Genomic DNA, 18378 nt, shown 5'->3' on the forward strand with positions numbered 1-18378 from the left:
AAATTTAAGAAAGCTGCCCCTATCCATGGTCATTTGAGATGGTAGCCCCTGAGATTCCATACATGAGTCATCTCTATTTTTAATTTTCATTGTGTAACAGAAATGCTTTGAGGGTCAATAAACAGGAGCTTTGGGAGCAAGCATAGTTTAATATTTTGAACAGTTTCACAATATCTTCCAGTGAAAAAGTGATGATGTTTTTTGTATGTTTAAGGAATTGAATTTTATTGTAGTCATAAAGCAAAACTTTAGCAGAGTCTACTGCTTGGTTCATGTTGAACCTACCCCATTTACCTTCTAGGTAAACATACCTAGATTCATTTCTAAGTATTCATCATCTCTGGATCCATACATGTAATTCTCAAGTTGTAACTTATCTAAGACAGGACTACATACTGCAACTTTTTGCTGAACTGATGTAAAACATTTTGTGAATGAAGTTGCTTTCTGTTATTTTCATGTACTTTATGGTAGGCCAAGATACCTTTAGGGTACATTTCTGTTAATAACATTATTTGGCATTTTCTGCCAAGAAAGGCAATTTTACTGCCTTACTGTTTCATAATAGTTCTTTGATTTTTATCTGCATTTCAAAGAGGAAGTGAGGTGACCAAACAAATCCCATTACATTTTCCCATACAAGGCAAAGTGCATATTCAAGTCTTTAGATTGAACAGCTCTAAACAATATTTTGTTCAAAAGTACTCTGAACATAATCATTCGCACTAAGAACACAGCAAAAACTAGCACAATTCTCCAAGATGTCTTAAAAAAAATATGCAGGGAAAAAATACCTCTGAAACAGTTTTAAAATTCAAAATTTTGAACTTGACCAGCACCAATAAATGTGCATTGCACTTCTTATTTACAGACAAGAAAGTGTTTAAGGTGTACAGTTGCAAAGGCAGAAGCATTTGATGTATATCATCAAAGTACCACTTGCAAAGCAGCAGAGGGGTAGAGGATCACTGGCTCCAGCCTGAGCTGGAGCTGGCTCTATCCAAGGAGCTGTGTAACCACATTACCATGGTCATACCACATGTCATGGTCATACATGTCCTACCCCACAGCAAAACATACTAGCACAGGACAGCTGCCTGCCAGCTCAGCCACAGAGCTTCCTGAAAGATTATTTGTTCAGTCCAAAAGACAAAAAAGTGTGTGTGACTGTTTGCAGCAAAGCACACAGCTTTGATGCCATGGCTTTTATTATTTATTTAGCTAACTGGATAATTTTGAATTTGAATAAAGCAGCAGCCACAGCAGCAACTGCAGAAGAAAAAACTGTGCAACACTAGACTAAACAGACAGTAAAGTGGTCTCAGACAAATTCTGAAGGAAGTTTCAAGAGGAACTTGACCATTCTTTCAACTTATTTTTAGGAACTCTTTGTTCTGAAAAGGGACTGAAAAATTCTAAGCATGATACAGTGTATCACAGCAACAATTTATGGTCAATAATAAAAAACAATTAGTAATTTAGTTTATTAACACATGCAATGATACTCCAAAAGCTAACATTGGCAGAAAAAGTTTCTAATTTGACTTAAAAATACACAGTCCCCATTTCAAGTCTATCAGATTGATCCTTACAGGGTCTGGAAGACAAAGTTGCCTGTTGAAGTTTTGAGTAAAGGTTATTTGAGTGCCACTCTAGTTATTGTCAATCTTGCTGCTCACTAGAAAACACTAAAAACAAGTCACTTTACCTTGAACACAACTGCATTTCAAATGTTTCTGGGTAAGAAGGTTGATAAACTCACAAAAAAATCTAGGGAAGATAAACATAAAATAGTGAAAATTCTAGGCCCTCTTAAGTTACAAGCATATCTGATTTTTAAACCACTCAACCCAAACCTTTACTGGCTTGGTAATTAGAGCTTTTTCAGGTGTTGGTTGTCAATACCATTTGTACAACTGGAAAACACTACCTGATCCTTGAAAACATGGAACAGGATGTAGGTCAGGGCATAAAACTAGAAACTCATTACATTATAAGTTTCAATTTTCACCTCAGTTTTATGTTCTGAGCACCTTCAGGAGTCTGAATGACGTAGCATGCTGCCAAAAGCATGCCAGACAAAAAGTTTTCACGTGTACTCACGATGGTTAAATCTAGCATCTGACTGCTTTTAACAGCCTCAACAGTAAAGCTTCAGCAACCCAATAATCAAAGCTTACCTTTCTGAAAGATAAATCTACTTAATGCTATGCAAGTTACAAATGCAAATCTCATTTCAAGTAATTAGGAAAACTAAAAGCTAAGAGGTAATATGTAACAAATTTCTCAAACTATTTGTTCTGTCTGAGAAACACCAATGAATTAACTTAGAGACAGACAACAGAAAGCCTTGCCACCATTGCCTTTCAGGGAATAACACATCCTCCCTTTACCTTTTCATCCAACATCTGGACACAGACCATGACTCAGAAAGGTGTGGTAATATGATCAGGACAGAGTCTTACACAGAGCAGTCAGAAATAAGTGATCATCACTCATCAAACCTTTGAGCATGCAAATAGCCTGAACTCATTCAGGGCTAGAATGAGGGGTTTTCCTCCATTTATGTCAGACCGAAACTGCCAGGTGTTTATCATCTCTCCCCCTAGTCAGTTCATGGAGCCATACAACATTCTGCATAGATACTGTTATTGAAAGACATGCAAGAAAAACAGGCCTGAAAGAGCAGCCAGATGGAGAACTGGTAACCCCAGAACAGCAAAATGTAGCACACTCAAACAAGGAAGATGCTCTGCATAGTTTTCTAAGGCATAACCTTGCTCTGATCCCTAGTCCAGCCCCCACAGTCTCACCCTGCTTTTCACTTCAGCACAGCAAGCTTAGTTTCACTTTCTAGTTGTTCCTCTTGCCTGTGGCAATACATTTCATAAAGAAAGCATTTTTGACTAAGTTGCTCACACGGAGGAGCTCATAAAAATACAGAAGTAGTTGCATGGTTATAAAATAAACAGATAATCCATTTTCATAATGAAAATTAAACACATCTATCAAACAAAGGTACAAAACCAAGGCTATCAAGTTCAGTATTAACTTACCTGTGTAAATACACAGTATGAATCAGCAGTACATACAATTGCCTTCATGGAAAGTAATGTGCAGAATGACAAACTAATGAGCTACCATGAGCAGACAGAAACTACTATATCCTTCCTACTTCTACATATGATGCAAAAAGACCACAGACACCACAAACCAAGATCTCTTTCTTATTTTTAATTTTTTTTAAATAAATTTGTATCACTTTTATCTTAGTTGACATTACCACTGACAGCTTATTTTTCTACATAACATTCAAAGCTATAGAAAATACTGTTGTAAAACTACACTTTACCTATACAGTACTGCAATTTTTTTAGTATGTGTATTTTCATTGTGTAAAAAAACCAAAACAAAAAGTGCCATACTAGGACTAGAGAAGAGGTTAGAGAGGTTAGTACTTAAAACAGTTTTTAGGACACAACACAGCATCAGCAAATTACTTTGCTGAATTGACAAAAACATGACCTCAGTGTAAGGGAGACTCCAAATGAGAAGTGAACAGCACAAGAAGGGGGCTGGTTCCCTGAGTGTTCTAGTTTAGGCTCATGGCAGGTAACTGGATGCAGTTCTGGACTGAGGTGGTCCCACCTGGGCTGTTCCCCTGGGCTGCAGAGTTTGCAGGCACTGGGTCACACAACCTGCAGCTGGCATGGGCTGTCTGACACCACTCACGACTCGGTGCCAAAAAGTGCCACTGCCAGAGAGGAAGTCATCACCTTGGTTTGGTTCTGCTGAAACACAGTTCTGTGCTTTGCAAGAACTTGAAATAAGCCTGAAAACAGAGCTACTGTTGAATGAAGTAGCCTCTACCTGTTTGTAGCTGCCCCAGTCCGTCCCCTCCTTTTGCCAGGAGCCAGAGTAAGACTGCTGGCTACAGCCTTTGCAAACTTAGTGCAGCCATGGAAGTGTACTAGGGGGAAAAAAGGTAACCAGAAGCTCTGCCATAATATATAATCCACTTTTATCATTATTGAAAGCCAAAAAATCCCCAACCACCCATACCTAGCCACTTAAATTTTATTGCAGATTAATTTTATACACTCCAAAATACTTTAACAGGCATAATTTTTTATTTGTGGAAGGTCAGGAGTTAGTTATTTTCCTAATCCAAAGTGACTGTGTGGTAGCTGGCTGCCAAACTGTCAGCTTAAACTATGAGACCAATGCCCTCATTCATAAATTTTTGGGATTTTGCTGTGAGCCATTCAGCATGTTGTGATACACTGTGTCCAGCTCTTCAGACTGAACTGCCGTATTTGAAATAGTGAAATTTCATAGGCTGCTCAACTCCTCTAGCTACCAAGACAAATGAGAGAATGACTCACTGTGTATTCTACTTATCATGTGCTTTAGATAAACTGAATTTAATATGATCTTTTCCAGAACTATTGCATGTATGACTCTGGGGAGGAAACAACAAAGTACCCAATGGATCACTTAAGGTGAAGTGTTTCAGTAAATCCAACCAGTTACATCAATTTGCCTTTTTTTCTTTCAGACAGACACTTGCACCCTCTTACCAGCAAAGACAACACAGACTCCTTGTGTCCTTACCAGCTTCCTTCAGCCCTACCCACTCAACAAGACACTGGTGTTAGTGCACATTTAAATATGCAAAGACTCCTGTTGTATTCTGCCGTGCTACCTGTCATAAATGTGTGCAATAAAATGGTGAATTACAACACAGGGTGAAATTAGAGCAAACACTTTGTAATACCTGCCTAACTTGACAGTAGTGAGTGCTCTTTGTAAATAATTATTCCTGTCAGTTCCTCGCATACAGTGCAATACAATCTACTGTTTCTCCAAATACATCCTCCTTAGTGTAGTTTTTTGTTCAGGTTGTGCTCCTAATAAATAAATTCCTGTTTTGTAAATTATAACATCTCCAATGAAGACTTGTTGCCAGATAAGCAATCACTATATGAACACAAAAATGTATTTGTTTTGAGAAAGTTCTTATTTTAGCAAACACTGGTATAGGAAGCTTGCTATGGAGCTGAGTAAGCTCAATGTAGAATGGGCAACTCACCTGCTCAGTCTCCAAAAGTACAGCACACTTTCAGCTTTGTCTTTAAGACTAGCAGGAGATTCACCCTTTCTCAGGCTAATCAGTACATGTTTGTAGTAAGGCAAGTTAGAACAGAACACCACCTCAGTGTTATTAAAATGGTAATTTAAACATCTCTTAATTAGTACAAGCTGTAAGAGAACAAGTACTGGGATGTACTGTGCTATTTTAAGTCTGTCCTTGCAATGTCAACTTGTTTCTAATTTCACAGTCTTTCAAGCATACCTAGATTATTTTTTAAATTGATACACATATTAATAGTCTAACTGCCATTATATACCTATGCTATAAAACATCACGGCTTGGAAAAAAGGGTATTTTTCCTGCACACTAAGAAAAGTGTTGAGCAAAAATCATGCAATGAGCTGGCAGCATCATTACAGCTTCAAGTAAAACAGATATGTATACAGGTCTTCTGCTCTGAGTTTTGAATTTGAAAGCTGTCATTGCCAGACTAATGAGTTTATAATAAGAACTTTAAAAGAAATATAAACATGTTAACCTGAAAGGAAAGTTACAAGTTTGCTTTTAAAAAAAGATGCTCTACTGATGAAGCAGTAATGTACTATAGGGAATCAATAGTCGCATCAATATACATTGAAGGAAATCTTAGTACAGTAGTTTTTGTCCTTGTGGAACAACAGTGGTATTCAAGTGTAACAGATTTAAGAGTCTCGGATTTAAAGTGATAACTAAGGATCCACCTTGGATCACTTTAAATCCGAGACTTAATTCTGTGATAATTGGTAGATCACTTTATCTCTACCTTGGAGATAAAGATATCTCACCTTGAAGCCTGATGAGCTCCCAGACGTACAACAGCCCTTAATGTAGTATTAACTGTACTACAAAACTCATGCAAAAATGTATTAAAAAAAAAAAAATTTATCAATATCTAGAATTCCTTAAAACCACTTTACTGAGGTGAAAAGTACCCTTTGATTTCAGGGGCAAGTCCCAAGTGCTTAGTTCTATGTGAAGCAAAAGAAAAACAATTCCTCACATCCTTCACATTACACAGCTGTTACTCCAAATGTAAAGCAAATAAACTGCACACTGACTTTCTGAAGCAGCAGCATTTGCTCCGACCTCACATCCATCCTAAGCAACTCAGGCACTCAAACTTTAAAATTCATCCATTATACAAACTGATAATCTGGCAACATGTTGGCTGAAGAAAAACACTTCCCACTCTGCCCAGTCCCATGCCCAGTCATCTTTGCTTGCTTGTTCTGCTCTTCCATTTCCCAACACTGCCTGTGCTATTTATTCCCTTACTAAAAATTTGTTCAATGTGCCTTTGAGTTTTCTGCTATATTTGGGATCATCCTAAATACCTCTCCAGACAATTGTACCATCAGGCCTCACATGCACACACTCCTTGGAACAAAGCTCTGTAGGCTCAAGACCTCATCCAACCTGGCTTTGGACATTGCCAGGCTTGGGGCATCCACAGCCCTCCTGGGCAACCTGTGCCAGCTCTCACCATCCTCACTGTAAAAGAGAAGCTGATGCCAGCCCCAGGTCAGTCCTGACCCAGAAGCTACTTTGGGCTGTGGCAGCACAGGCCAGCAGCAGCACAGTAACCTGCAGAGGAGACAGGCTCCCTATCTAGGGCAATAATAAGAGCGTGAGGAATTTCCACCCCCACCACTCATTCCTAACCCCTGTCTCACACACTTGGTCAGGTAAATAATGTTATGAACAGCTGGCACACAATCGAGGCTGTATCTTGATTATGAGCGCACTTCATATGCAGTGCTAGGTGGGAACTGATAGCCCTGATAAGAAGTGGGGCAGGCAAAGCAGAGCTGCTGTAGTTTATTTACCTTCTACCCAACCATTTTTGTTGATCCCAATGCAGATCACACTAGATGCTTTCTGCAGAGAAGGAAACTGAAACCACAGCCCCTAAGCAATGCTGGCCACTGGCCAAATCTTTTTCCAAACAGTGTCTTTTAGCTCATGTCCGTATAAAACAAGCAAATCCAACTCACTGTTCCAGCACGTCCAGGACTAAGGCAAGGTCTTCCCCATGCACCACTCAGACCACAGAGCAGTCTGAGAAAAGGCCTTGGTGCTGTCAGGCTCCACGGGTACCACAGGTGTAGGAGAAATCTGTCCCACCACCTGAGTGTGTGCCTTACCTTCAGTGCAGCACAGGTTACCCTGAGAGAGTGGCCACAGGAGGAATAACCAGTTCAACATTTTGAAGAAACAGACAGCTTCTAGGAGTGTCAGCAGATTATAAGCAATCCTAATTTTCCTCCCTCACACTCAACCAAAAAAACAGTAATAATCCCTATCCACTGTAAAGATAGTTCTACCAGCAGAAGAAATTTTCTTAAGCCCTCCCTTCCATACAGCTAGTCTATTCCAAATAGAAATGTGAAGGGCAGTAATCCCAGTTACAGGGAGGAGAGAAGGAGACTTTGGAAAAAAGACGAACACCAAAGCAGTCACTCTGCAGCTGCCCCAGAAGGCAGTAAAATTAAACAGTGTGGACAGCTTTTGAGATAGGCCCTCCACAAAAAAGGCTGAAGATGTTGCACCATCTAAATAACAATCCAATATACGAACAAACAGAAAGAAACCATAAATTCTGTTTCTCAGGAAATTGCTTTCCTCCTTCCATTCAACTTCCTTCTCTCCTGAGAAAACAAATATCCTCAAGCACAGTGACCACATGCTTATTTGAGTATACTACAAAACTTCCCTTAATGATTAACTCAAACTCTTTTTTAGTTTAAGCAAAGCCCTACTCAGAAGGGTTTACTTATGAAAGAACACTCATTCATTTGTCATGTTAACTACCTAACTCTATTTATCATTAACTTCAATATATTTTGCATGTTTACTTGGCTTAGGCTACTGTTTGGTATTTAATTTGAGTACTAGCTTCATTTACCACAGTGTAATAGGCTGCACCTATTTTACTAGATATAGATCACAACATCACCTGGCACGTATCTGTAGACAAAGCCTTGCCTTAGTAGTTTGTTTGCAAGTGGTTTCTCTATTTTTATAAAAGGGCTGAAGCATCACATTTGCATTAGGAGAAGGTGTCATCTGCTGAACTCTGCTAATTTATTATGCTGAAAATTTATAGCTGCTGCTGTTGGATTATTCAATAAGCAGCCAACAGGCAGCACCATCACTGGCAGTGCATGTTCCAGAGGGCATTAAAGATAACACATGAGCTAACTGTGCATGAGATGCAAACACCTAAATAATGAACACCTCCTGAAACCCCCCACCACACCAGAGTCCAGGGGGAAATTACCTGTTTCAAGTTTATACAATTCTGTAATTTAAGACAACAGTGAAGGAGGAACTGGTAAATACAAAGAACTGAGAGCTGTGTTAAATATGCATTAAATAATTTCCAAAATTAATTTTATGAGGAAATATTTAAGGCTTCTGTAGAATTGTATTAAAATACAAACTTTGTATGCATGCAGAAAGAGCAGAAGAAATAAAAATGAAACCTGTCATCCTGTCAGAGACTGCAGAACTTTGCTACCTGTCTTTTAATTGGGTGAAAAGAGTGGAGACATGAAAATCTTAAACATTTCTTAGGGAAAAAGAAAATCCATGTCCTTAGTCACTGCAATTAGTCTGAGATGACAAATTCCAAAGATTCAAAAAGCAAAACTTATAGAAAAAACATTGTATGTTTCTAAAGTCTATCTGCAGCTTTATTTGCTCTTTTTTGCACTTGAAGTTGGCAAGGTTACAACTGCAAGTTTGTCTATAATAGTAATGACAACACACATCATATTCTTATTTTTCTGCAACAATCTAAGATGCAAAGAGGACCAACAGAGGATGCAAGCAAGGACCAACATTATCCTTAACCTGACAATCATCTTTTACCATCATCAGGGATTTCAACTGTCCATTTATTTTCTATATAACACTCCCCGACACCAAATTTCTCTGTAATCTCCATCCATATTTATTGAACATCCTCACTCAAATGTTTTGCACTATCACTCCTTTTTTTCCTAACATAAATGTTTCAGATTTAATTTTTTTTCTCAAATATTATATGCTATAAAGGTATATGCTACTGTTATTTCATTAAGGGACTGGGCAAACAGCAGCACTGGATCAGGAGAGGTCTGTGCAGCCAGGGCAGGGGAGCCAGTACTGCACATACAATTGCTTTTCAAATAAGTTTCAAAAATCCACAAAGGGGATACTCTAGAACACCAAAAAGGAAAATCTATCGCAGAGGAACACGACTACGAAAATATTCAGCCAGATTCTTGCTTTCCTTTAGCAGGTGCTTCTGTGAGGCGGAGCAGAGAAGCATGCGCTGAGCAGCGCATCACCTCTCCTCATCAGCATCAGTCCATCCCCGAGCCCAGCCTCCTCGCCTGCATCCCGGCGGAGGGCGGGGGGCTCCAAGGGCCGGGGCGCTCCGGGGGAGGCCAGAGCACCGTCGAGCACCGGGCAGGGCCCCGGGGAGCCGCGGGGATGAGCTCCCGCCGGCGCGGAGCGGGGCAGGGGCGGGCGGGGGTCCGGCTGCTGGCGGGAGCGGCCGCGCTCGGCGCCGCGGGCTGCGGCAGGACGGGGACGGCGAGATGCGCCAGCGCTGCTGCCCCGGGGCCGCGGGGAGCGGAGAGCTTCCCGCCCGAGCCCCCTCGGCGCTCCCACGAGGCCTTTCCGCGCCGGGCAGCGGCCGAGGCGGCTCCTGCCCGCCCGTACCGGAGCGCCCAGGCATCCTCCCGGCCCGGACCCGACCCCGCGGAACCCCGCTCCTTCCCCGGCTGACCCTGCCCCGACGGGAGCCCCGCGGCCCCTGTTCCTGCGCGGAACGACCCTCCCGCCCCTCGCCCTCCCCAGATGCTGCCGAGCGGCAGCAAGGTGAGGGAACCAGCCGTGCCCATCCCGCCTCTCCGCACTCCATCCCGTCCCATCCCTTCCCCGCCCAGAGCCCGCACTCACCGCGCCCGGCCCCGGCGCTGCCGGCGATCGCAGCGCTACCGGCGGCGGTGCCGGCTGCTAAAATGGCTGAGGGCGCGGGGGAGGAGCGAGCCCCGCGCCGCCGCCGGGGCCGCCCGCTGCTCCCTCCCTCCCGCGGCCGCCGTGACGCGCCGGGGAACGGGCGGAGGCGGCCGCGGAGCCGAGCCCCGGGCCCCGCTCGGTGCCGCCGGGACTCGCAGGCTCGTGAGGGCGTGACACGGGACCCGGGGCTGAGCTCGGTCAGCGCGGCCCTTGGCGGGGCTGGTCCGGCCCGCTGAGGCTCAGCAGCAGGCCGCGGGCAGGCCGGGCTGCGCCGCGAACGCCACCCGGGACCCCGGGCTCACCTCCCGGGCAGGCTCCGGCGGGGCGCAGCGAGGCCGCCAGCCGGGTCCTTCAGGCTGGAGGAGACAGCGCAGATGTTTGCAACCCCGTTTCGGCGCCTGGCATCTGGAGACCACCAGGCCCGGTCGGAGGCCCCTTTAGTTTTTATTCAGAACACAAGGAACGGGTTTCAGCAGCACTGCTGACGAGAGCGACTGGGATTACTCACAGTTCAGTTCAAAAAGCCAGAGGCTACAAATATCCCCATGATTCATGCAAGAATTTGCCAGATGGCTTTAGCTGTTTTGGAGTGTGAGGCTTCTTCTGAAGAGAACTGGCACAAAATAACTTGCTTCTGACAATGCCACTTCTTAATAGCATGTAAGGGAAGAGGAAGCGTTTGGTGCTCCATCTATGTGGAACAGAAGTCCAGTAGGAACCTCCCCCGCCCCATATGGAGTGGGATAGAGTGTGAAAAAATAAAATTGGCATACATTACATAGCCACCGCTATATTTGGTAACAGGTTTGCTTCCATAAAGGACAACACCTTGCAGGAGGCTAAAATGTTCAGGCAACAATTGCACATGCAATGTGGATGTTATATTTAATAATTCCCAGAGAAGCAAAAAGCACATCACTTCCTTGGATAGAGGCTGAGCTGAATCACTGTGTGGGTTTTGCTCTGTTTGGACTATATGACACTTGTGGCAGTGTGTTATACTCTCACTTTGTTCTCATTTGTTTCAAACCCCATTGTTTTTCTTAATGTCACATCATCTAATAAGGGAACCTGAATTGCACAAGATGCCCAAAGGCATATCTGTTTCATGCGGATTACTTTTTTGATGTAACCTCCCTAAATACTTAGAAAAGGTTGGGCAAACCAACTTGCCACATTTTTTTTTCCCACTAGAACACTGACACAGCTTCTTTTCTAAATCTTTGCCATGTATAGTAAATAGGCAAGAAATTCTACTTGCAATTTATTACAGCTACTTTGTACTTCTTATAGTATTAGATTTTGAATTAAGTGCGTACAGATTTACCTTGATGTATCCTGCTGGTGGGTAAGGAAGCACGTCTTGTACCTAAGCCAGCTAAAGCACTGGAATGACCACAGTGGACCAGAGGAATGCCTGAGGTAGAATACGATGCTGTTCTCAGCAGTGGCTGACCATCTCCTGGGAAGATGAGGACTTCTGCAACTTTGAGACCTTTAGCTAGAAGTATCCTGTATTGGCTCTTGATAGAAAAGGGAAAAGAAATTCAATTGCTTTCTTAGTCCTCTAAGCTTCCAGCATCTACAGCTTGATCAGCTTCCAGCAACTACAGCTTGTGTCATTCCACAGTCTAACTTCATGCTAGGTAGAAATCACCTCTGTATGTTTCATGCCTTCTGTCTGGTATTTCCACATGATGTCCCCTGATGTTTGCATTAGTTAAGTATTCTCTCTTACCTCTCTCCCCTCTCTCCATGATGCTCCTTGTTTTATTGCAGATTTGTAACACACATTCCTTGCACTACTACCTTACTTACCTCTCTTCTAGGCTGACAAGTCTCACACTTTCCAGGTGCAGTTTCATAGTACCTCCAGGAAGTTGGAGCTTCCATCTCTCTACTGCAGACTGTTCGTCCTTGCTGCCACCTGGATTCCGGGTGCTTCAGGTTGTGCACTTCTGCTGAGTGTAACTCCCCTCCTCTCCCTTTATGCCCTTCCTGCTGGAGATCTCACCAAGCCATGGGACCACCTCATCAACCTCTTCTTGGCCCTGTGTGCCACAGCAAGAAGCTCTGTGGGGAACCCCAGTGTCTGCAAGGTTTGTCCACTCGTGTCCCCAGACCAGGCACCACTGACTGACATCCAGGCCTCAGTGGTGTTCTTGGGGATGCTCAACAAAATACTTTGTCTGTTTCAGAAGGATAAACATCTAGGTCAAACTAATAATTTCAGCAAAGTTGGAAACAAATTTTGGTTAATTACAATTAAGGAAAAAATATAACCTATTAGGTTATCATTAGAATAATGAGTCCTAAAGTTACACTTATTACAGACTTATTACAGGGTGAAGAGTCAAATACGCCTTGTTCTGTGGAGGCTTTAGAAAGAGCACCATGGGAAACCTTTCCTGCAGCTGCAGGTATGCAAATACCTGCCTGATTTTCATAGGATTTACTGATATAGAATATGCTCTTTTGTTTGTCATAAGATACATTTTCATTTAAACCAGTTCTTTGAAAGATGCCAAGCATTCTGTTTCGAAAGCAAAGCAGAAATGGATTTACTTGCACTTTATAAATAAAGCTGTGGTCAAGTAGTAATTCCCTGAGGATGTGTGATACTTCTAAAGGTTTTAAAACAGAAAGATAAGACAAGGAAGCCTATGATCAGGAAGCTGACATTCACTACAAGATGTGCAAAATGTCTTTGCAAACTTTTAGAGGAGTCTTTAAACAAAAATGAAAATGATCTTTATACAACAAAATGTCGCAGTATCCTCAAAACCAAATCTGACTGAAAGGTTTTTCCTTGTCTCTCGTGTTGCAACCCTTTCATATTTTTCCAGTAAGAAACACTCACTGAAGATCTCTGTGGGATGTGATGAGTGTAACAGCACTTCCCAGACAGTGAAGTCACTCTGTACTGACGCTGATTTTCAACCTTAACACAGAGGTCAAAAGAAGAGAAAGGGATCTTGAGGAGAGGCTGAAGCCAAGGCCTCTGATTTTCACCCAGAATTCAATGAAAACTTGGAAAGAGTGAAGAGCTTCTCACCTCATTCCTGATATCAGCAAAGGGATTGCATAATCTTAGCACTTCTAAGTAATAAATCAATATCTGGAACCTTGTGGGTTGTTTATTTATATTAGAAGTGACTGAGGAAATAAACTATTTCCTAAATAGAATCCTGTTTGTCTTCACAGACTGTACAGTTAGAATCAAAACAACAGAAAACAAAATTTTTACACAAACTTGGCCATTTGGAATAAGCATTCTCCCAGAAAAGTTACCTGAGTTTTGTCTCAGGCTGGTGAAGTTTTAGTGTGCCCCTTTTTGCACACTGGACCTCCACATGAATTCTGCCCATTGAGAATAATGGACTTTTGGTCACTCCAGAACTTTTTAAACTGACTCTTATGTTTTAAAAGAAAACAAAACCAACACGGCAATCAGTCATATACATTTGATGACACAAAGGCTTACTGATATCTCCAAGTAAGTGCACTCCAAGGGGGAATTTCCAGTAGGGGGAACTGAAGGATGGCTGTGAATAAAAGGCAGCATTTTAAGAGAAGGGGCTGCTACCAAACATATGAATTGTTTTGGTTTTTGATGGTTTTTGTTCAAGCTAGTTCCATTCCTCCCTTAGTCTTATATAGGAAACCAGATTTAAAAATTATCTGTGAATCTGTTTTTTATAGGAAAAACACAAACCCCTTTATTGCATCTCCAACTATAGCTGGGCCTTTGGGGGAAGGAGCAGGAGCAATGTAGAGACTGTCTAATAGGTTCTCTGAACAAAAAACCTGCAATCAGTTTTTCCCCCTCATGTACCCAAATATGACTTCTCACTTTGAGACATTGTGCAGAAAAATGAACAGCAGCTTACAAGCACTGAACAAATACTTGCATTACATAATTAAATCATTGGTTAAGCCCTATTCCATGCATGACACAGAAACACGTACCTGCTTGCAGACATAACTTGTATTTTCCAAAACCATCAGCTTCATTACCTGCTCAGATGTGTGCAGAGGTTAGAGCTACTCTGCTTTCCCAAAATAATTCCTGACAGTAGCACTCTGCTTAGGCTTCAAGACACCAGAGCAATGACAGCACACATGTTCTGATTTTCTCTTTTCCCTCATTCTTTCCTCCAAGTGGGCACCTAGTGATTTACTGTCTTGGGTCAAATCAGCACTCACAGGCAGTTCCATTGGTTGGGTCACACACTACATGAAGCCAAAGGAGAATGTTGTTTCAGTGTTCTCTTACTGTCCAGTTTATCACAAAACTGAAAAGGCCTATCTGAAGCACAGCCTTAAAGTATTAGATCACAAATAGGATGTAGTATTGGACCAGGAATACCTGACTGAAGGATATAGATTTAAAGAAAGGAAAGCAGTATTGACAGAGAGATTTCTGATATATACACAATAAATCTAAATTTATTTATTGTGTAAAAAAGAAAGATGTGGAACTCTAAATTTAATGTTGTTGCCAACACTTACATGTCTTATCGGCAGAACAATCGGTAGATCACCACAGAAAACAAAATGCCTAGAAGTAGACTTGAGAGGAAACTTTGAACAGCCATTGCAAAAAAAGATTGAATAGTTAGCACATAATGAAATACGTTCTACACTGCCTAGAGATAGTCACAAGAAAGAAAATTAATTGCTATGGAAATGAAATGCTTTCTTTAATTTTTCCCCAGATCCAGTCTAAAGTGCATGACCTCAGCAAACAGTAGCCACAAAAGGCCAGACATACTACAGAGCCTATGAGATACATTATGGTTAAAAATATGGTTTAAAATGGTCTTCTTTCAGCATTTCTGTATTCTCACCAGGATCTCTTGAGTCTTATAGTTCCCTTTAAAGGAATCATAACATTTTAAATATGGTGCCCTAATTTTTGGGGAATTCATTAGAGAAAACACTAGACTTCAGTGAGGACCTTGACCTCAATAGTTTTTCTGTTTACATATGTGATGGCAGAAGTTTTTGACAGGAACAGCAAGGCCAGCTCCTAATTCATACCTTTTCCCACAATTTTTTATTTTATTTAGAACCTAGATAGAAAAAAAGTTACTTGTTCACCTTAACTTTGCTCCAGTTTTTCATTTGAGCTCAATTTAAAAAAATTACAATACTCCATTTTAAAAAGTAGCAGTAGTCCTAAGCATGTATATATGTGGGTTGGCTGCTGCTTCAGCTGCATTTCTGAGGAACAGGGAACAGGGTAGAACAAACAACATCCTCTGTGGTGCTCCTGTACATGTTGTTCTCACAGGGAACAGTTGCATGTGCATGTATTCCTCTGAATTTGCACAAGTGAGAAGTAATGTTGGTAAGGTTAGAATTACTCAACTTACTGCTTATCTATTTGTAGGCATTCCTAGAAGCCTTGAGGGCAAATACACATCAGTATATTGCATAAAGGACAGATATTATCTTGTGTGCAAACCATATTTTGATGCAGAAAGGAGCAGTTAAGTAATTTTAGAGTAACTGGCTTCCTGTGTAACAATTTACCTATTACACAAAGATTAAATGATGTGTTTCTTTGGGTTTTGATATTTCATTTCTTGAAGTGAAAAACCAAATCAACACATAGTCCTTAACATTGAGAGATTGAGCTCTTTCCTATACATAATAATATAAAAATCTATGAGAAATTCCTAAAAATTGTTTGCTGATAGGCTGGCAATCTATTTACATACAAGCCTTATAAAGTCTTCTTGTTATTGTGAGTTGTGTTGTGTGATTTTTTTTAAACAACCTGTAAATGTTCCTCTGTTTTTATGGTTGTAAATCCCTATAAAATCAATACAAATTAATCCTGCTTTCATCAGATATACTTTCTTTTTGTATCAGAGATTGCTGTGCCCAGAGGGTAAAATTATGGAGTGGTAGCACAGAACTCTAGCCCAAGGACAGAAGTATTGCATATGCCTTAAAGCAAACAGGTAGTCTTCAAGTACTAAAATATTCTGTGCATCTTGTCTCAATTCCAGCAAGCTGCCAGTCTGCCCTGACATGCTCCAGGAGTTCTGTTTCAGGCTGTTCCTGAAACGGCAAGAGAGCACTTACAAGACAGTCTTGCAGCTTCCATTCTTTAAGAATGCACCTATAAGAATCTTATTTACCCAGCTTGTCAAAAAGTCAGGATTTTGCTGTAATTCAAATAGTATTCTTTTAATTCTGTTTTTTCAGCAAAGCTTTGAGTCAGCTTGTTTTTTCTAGCATAACCCCTTTCTTCAGAGGCTGATTTATCACCACACTGTTTCCCATCAGCCCAACACAATTACCTCCATAGCACTGTGGAACACTGAAAAAGGAACACAAAATCCAGGAGAAATATCTTTTAAAATGTAATTTATGGACAGTTTGCTGTCGTGGTACAGACCTCTTCAGCAATTTCAACACTGAACAGTTTAAGAAGGGTATATAATATTTGGTCACCTTTTTCAGACCCTTTAGGAGTCACCCATAAAACATTCCCCACATACACTTTTACCTCTCCCATCCACTTAGGTCTGTATAATCTCTTGCTTACATGAACAAAGATGCCAGAATAACAAGTTTCTACATCCTTAATATCATTTTTCAGTCAACAAGTCAGCAGTTCCTTTGCATAGCAACTTCATTGCCAAAATTTTGGGTCTAAATTGGTCTGTTTCCATTCATAATACCAGTGGTACACAGATTTGTCCATGAAAAAAACAGAAATATCATATAAATATGGGCAGTGCAGCTCAAACTACAAAAAAGGTATTGGAATTCTTACCTTAAAAAGTGCTTCCTATGAGATGATTTGACTCAGCCTCAGATCTGTAAAGTAAAAGCATTTACAATGAAGAGTCCAGGTGAAAGTCAGTCTATAATGCTGTAGTAAAATTAACAGAACTCTGATTCTTAAATGCTTGCACTTGTAACATTGACTTTGCTTTTGGCAGCAAAATGGAAGAGAATTCTTCCTGCACAATCAGTTTGTCAGATCAGTGGCTGTTCCTCAGGTTTCCAATTAACGTCACATATGCAAGAAATATTAATGGAATATACTTCATTTACACAATACTTATAATTACTATGCTTTTGTTTCTGTCAGTAGTCCTATTACAAGTTAATTATTGGAGTCAGTTATTTAATTTATTCACATGACCATATATGCAAATTGTTTCCAAAAAATAACTGTTATTGTTGTAGTAGCTACAGAAGAAGTAAATGCTTGTGAATGAAGTTCTTAAATTCACAGGCCCTGGGACCAGGGAGGGGAATGGCTGCATTGTGAGGTGTTCTCTGCCCTTGCTACTCTGGTACTCAGGGTCCAACACTGCCCAAAAGCAGACACCATCTCCCCCAACACCCCACCCCCACTATCTGCTATGCTATCTGGTTCCACAGGCCAGCCCAGGTATCAATATTACACAGCTGACAAGCACCCCGATAACAGTCTCTTCTTGTTTAGAAGAATAGTATCACTTACAGACCTATTTTCTTACCAGACTCTGATACTTAAGAAAGATGATGCTAGGGAGTTTCAGCTTTAGCCTCTGCTACCTAGATAATTCAACTCCTTCATTGTTATACAATGGAAGCATCCTCACATAAAAGACTTGTATCAGCTTGAGACAATGAGAAGGCAATGCAAAAATAGGCAGGGTAACAAAAGGTACATTATATCCACTGCACAAGCAGCCTGAGCAACTCCATCTCTTACCAAGTTTTAGAATACTATTTTTCATTACTTCATGCAACTGTATTATCAGGCTTAACAAGAGATGCCTTTCTTATCTCCTCATTAGCAAGGATACAAACATCAGTAGGGCTGTTTTTCCTTTAAATATTATTGATCAGCATTGACAATAACACCCTTCAGGAGAAAAGTCGGGAGCAGCCCAAGTGTCAGCCCAGGACACCAGAGCACAGCAGTGGCAGCACCTTCTCTCCCCTCACACACAAGTGAGGGTCAGTTCTGCCTGCAGAGGCTGCTCAGCAAACAGAACATGTGCAAAGTGTGTAGCACAGGACCAGTGCTTGTTGTCAGAATTTAAGGGGTTGTCTAAAACAAAGCAGTTATGTGTGCCTTTCTAAGACATGTTTTCACACTGGACTTACATATGTTACAGTAAGATCTGAACTCCCCAAGTACCACCTACGTGTTGGGCTGGTATAATAATTTCATTCCTTCTTATAAGCAGACTTCTCATATTAGAAAGGAATTCTAT

At 41.3% G+C, this 18378-nt stretch overlaps 1 protein-coding gene across 6 annotated transcripts in view; it reads right to left on the minus strand.

The window, feature by feature from the left end:
* ACSL4 (acyl-CoA synthetase long chain family member 4) overlaps window positions 1-10192 on the minus strand; it is a 35381-nt gene extending 25189 nt beyond the window's left edge. For 3 of the 6 annotated variants that reach the window (XM_077786552.1, XM_077786551.1, XM_021547845.2), the window contains exons 1-2: window positions 10085-10192; window positions 1709-1770 (exon numbers count right to left, since the gene is read on the minus strand). The gene's annotated coding sequence lies outside the window, so the exon portion shown is untranslated. The remainder of the gene's footprint in view (window positions 1-1708; window positions 1771-10084) is intronic. The other 3 variants (XM_077786553.1, XM_021547844.3, XM_077786550.1) reach the window with 3 other exon arrangements.
* Between the last annotated feature and the right edge of the window lie 8186 nt (window positions 10193-18378).

Source organism: Lonchura striata, chromosome 14 (genome assembly GCF_046129695.1).
Source record: "Lonchura striata isolate bLonStr1 chromosome 14, bLonStr1.mat, whole genome shotgun sequence".
Classification (NCBI taxonomy): domain Eukaryota; kingdom Metazoa; phylum Chordata; class Aves; order Passeriformes; family Estrildidae; genus Lonchura; species Lonchura striata.